This window comes from Schistocerca cancellata, unplaced genomic scaffold (assembly GCF_023864275.1).
Source record: "Schistocerca cancellata isolate TAMUIC-IGC-003103 unplaced genomic scaffold, iqSchCanc2.1 HiC_scaffold_1148, whole genome shotgun sequence".
Lineage (NCBI taxonomy): Eukaryota > Metazoa > Arthropoda > Insecta > Orthoptera > Acrididae > Schistocerca > Schistocerca cancellata.
The window spans coordinates 6,044,282-6,048,436 of record NW_026047147.1 but is presented as its reverse complement, the minus strand read 5'-3'; positions in this window follow the sequence as shown (position 1 = coordinate 6,048,436).

Sequence of the window (4,155 nt, the reverse complement as noted above, 5' to 3'; positions counted from 1 at the left end):
TCCTCGATGCCTTCACTTACAATTTTAAAACTTTGACACCGCCAAGCGACTACCGTTCTCAGTACGTGATATCAATTTCAACTAGATACGACCTCACCGTCCCAGGCAAAAACGCACTCAAAGACGTAAACACAAACCGAAAAGAAACACGGATTACACAAACGCACGCAAAAGCTACGTCTTCGTCTTATGTAGTTACAAATTAAACACTTTCCGTTACTCTCCTTTCATTCCACTGTGGAAACTAGTCTTCTTTTACGTCGCCACACGGTCCTATATCAAAGCAAACTACGCTACTGGGCCAGGCGGCGCGGCGCGTCTCTGCTCTTCGTGTTTCAAAACACGCTGCAGAAACGTCCGTAGCTCCTCGATGCCTTCACTTACAATTTTAAAACTTTGACACCGCCAAGCGACTACCGTTCTCAGTACGTGATATCAATTTCAACTAGATACGACCTCACCGTCCCAGGCAAAAACGCACTCAAAGACGTAAACACAAACCGAAAAGAAACACGGATTACACAAACGCACGCAAAAGCTACGTCTTCGTCTTATGTAGTTACAAATTAAACACTTTCCGTTACTCTCCTTTCATTCCACTGTGGAAACTAGTCTTCTTTTACGTCGCCACACGGTCCTATATCAAAGCAAACTACGCTACTGGGCCAGGCGGCGCGGCGCGTCTCTGCTCTTCGTGTTTCAAAACACGCTGCAGAAACGTCCGTAGCTCCTCGATGCCTTCACTTACAATTTTAAAACTTTGACACCGCCAAGCGACTACCGTTCTCAGTACGTGATATCAATTTCAACTAGATACGACCTCACCGTCCCAGGCAAAAACGCACTCAAAGACGTAAACACAAACCGAAAAGAAACACGGATTACACAAACGCACGCAAAAGCTACGTCTTCGTCTTATGTAGTTACAAATTAAACACTTTCCGTTACTCTCCTTTCATTCCACTGTGGAAACTAGTCTTCTTTTACGTCGCCACACGGTCCTATATCAAAGCAAACTACGCTACTGGGCCAGGCGGCGCGGCGCGTCTCTGCTCTTCGTGTTTCAAAACACGCTGCAGAAACGTCCGTAGCTCCTCGATGCCTTCACTTACAATTTTAAAACTTTGACACCGCCAAGCGACTACCGTTCTCAGTACGTGATATCAATTTCAACTAGATACGACCTCACCGTCCCAGGCAAAAACGCACTCAAAGACGTAAACACAAACCGAAAAGAAACACGGATTACACAAACGCACGCAAAAGCTACGTCTTCGTCTTATGTAGTTACAAATTAAACACTTTCCGTTACTCTCCTTTCATTCCACTGTGGAAACTAGTCTTCTTTTACGTCGCCACACGGTCCTATATCAAAGCAAACTACGCTACTGGGCCAGGCGGCGCGGCGCGTCTCTGCTCTTCGTGTTTCAAAACACGCTGCAGAAACGTCCGTAGCTCCTCGATGCCTTCACTTACAATTTTAAAACTTTGACACCGCCAAGCGACTACCGTTCTCAGTACGTGATATCAATTTCAACTAGATACGACCTCACCGTCCCAGGCAAAAACGCACTCAAAGACGTAAACACAAACCGAAAAGAAACACGGATTACACAAACGCACGCAAAAGCTACGTCTTCGTCTTATGTAGTTACAAATTAAACACTTTCCGTTACTCTCCTTTCATTCCACTGTGGAAACTAGTCTTCTTTTACGTCGCCACACGGTCCTATATCAAAGCAAACTACGCTACTGGGCCAGGCGGCGCGGCGCGTCTCTGCTCTTCGTGTTTCAAAACACGCTGCAGAAACGTCCGTAGCTCCTCGATGCCTTCACTTACAATTTTAAAACTTTGACACCGCCAAGCGACTACCGTTCTCAGTACGTGATATCAATTTCAACTAGATACGACCTCACCGTCCCAGGCAAAAACGCACTCAAAGACGTAAACACAAACCGAAAAGAAACACGGATTACACAAACGCACGCAAAAGCTACGTCTTCGTCTTATGTAGTTACAAATTAAACACTTTCCGTTACTCTCCTTTCATTCCACTGTGGAAACTAGTCTTCTTTTACGTCGCCACACGGTCCTATATCAAAGCAAACTACGCTACTGGGCCAGGCGGCGCGGCGCGTCTCTGCTCTTCGTGTTTCAAAACACGCTGCAGAAACGTCCGTAGCTCCTCGATGCCTTCACTTACAATTTTAAAACTTTGACACCGCCAAGCGACTACCGTTCTCAGTACGTGATATCAATTTCAACTAGATACGACCTCACCGTCCCAGGCAAAAACGCACTCAAAGACGTAAACACAAACCGAAAAGAAACACGGATTACACAAACGCACGCAAAAGCGACATGCGGAAGAAGACACACAGACGGCCCTCACGCCGCACTTACCAGACGAAATTACTCCCACTGTCTGGGATCCACCCACAGATGTACGGCACGTCGCCAATGGCTTTTATCATTTTGAACAATTTTGATTCCAACTCAGTTATACTCAAACCAGAGTTGGCCGTCGAATATGGTGAAAGTCAAGAACATGTACGTGGAATTAATGAGAAGCAAAAGCGGAAACGTGACTGTACAAAAGTAGCCGCAGTACGGCTGGAGGGCCATTTGGACAAACATCGGCACCCCTCACCTACCAACAAGTGTGAAAACTACTCGGTAGAAGGCAGTAAACAGGAAAGTAGCAACCAAAGCGAGACTTGAGGCAGTCCACCTGGGTGGTCGGCAGCACGTGAGAGAACTACGGCCTGACAGCAGGCGAGGTTCGTACGCGCTCAAGTGAAGGACATCTGGTGAGTTATCGGAAAATTGTTAGCCACGATAACACGAACTCTACTCCCCATACCTTGCCTTCCAATTGTTTTTAATCGTAGCGACGTGCCGCGTGAATGAAGGGATGCTGTAAACCGGCTAAGAGGACAGACAACGCACCACCTGCCAGCAGAGGGGAGCGAGGCGGGCGGGCGCTGGGTGGGTCGCCGCACGCACGCCGGCCACGAGCGGGCCGCGGGGCGGCGCGTGCGTCGCTGAGGCGGGAAACTGCGAGAGGAACTTCGCAACATGTTTCAGTGCATACAGTTACGTGGTGCAGTGTGCAAAGTGAATAGAAAAAGGCGTAAACGCAAGAACATCATAATGAATCGTCCTTAAGCTCTTTTGTGTTAAACGGTGTTTCTTACTGACTTATTTATTTTTAAGGAAACAGAAATCTAATTTGAAATACGTAGGTCAGAAGCACTCTATTTTGTGTTGAAGGAATCTCGGAGGATTCCCCCATCCCCCCCCACCGACCGCTGCCCCACATCACTGCTAGTGGTTTAATTATTTTTATGCACTCCAATTGACGGCGATTTTTGTGTGTGTGTTTTATCTGTAAATTTCTGCTTTGCCTGCTAGGTTGAGAAGCTAGATCATCCCTGGAAGCGCACCACGGCATATCGGCCGCGAGCTGCGAATTCCGACGAACGACGGCCGCACTCTGCGCCCCTTAACACACCCCCCCCACCACCCCCCCTATAGCAATACTGGACCGTGCTTTCCGACGCATTCCGTCCTTGGCGTATTATGTGTCGGCAGCCCTGTGTCCCACGCTCTTCATACTTTCCCTTTTTTTTATTGTTACAGTCTATAGAAATCCCTCCACGTTTTCGGCAGGCACTTCATCTGTTGCTCTACGTTACGTGAATGGGCGTCACAAGTGGCAGCGTTGATTTATGCGGCTTTTATACATATCTAGCAGTACTGCTACGTCTATCTCTCACCTACTGTATTACAGTGGATTTCTTGCCTTTCATTCTCATCTGACAACTTGTTAATTGGCGCCACACAGCACTGCTTATGGTACTGTTTATTTTAATGCTCCAATCGTCGGGAATTACGGTGTGCGTGTTTGATCTGTACGTTCCTGTTTTCTTGACTGCCGCATGACTGATAATAGACACCACACCGACGAGTGTCTTTCATTCTAGCCACCATGTGGCTCGACAATCATTCTACAATTTGGTTTCCCCTCTTTATTACTCAGTAATGCCTAATGTTATGGAAGTTCTTCCTTCTTGTTTCACCACAGACTTAGTGCTTCCTTTCTCCTCATGAGTCTCCACTTCACTGCCTATGCTGCGTTTTTGTGCGTTCTC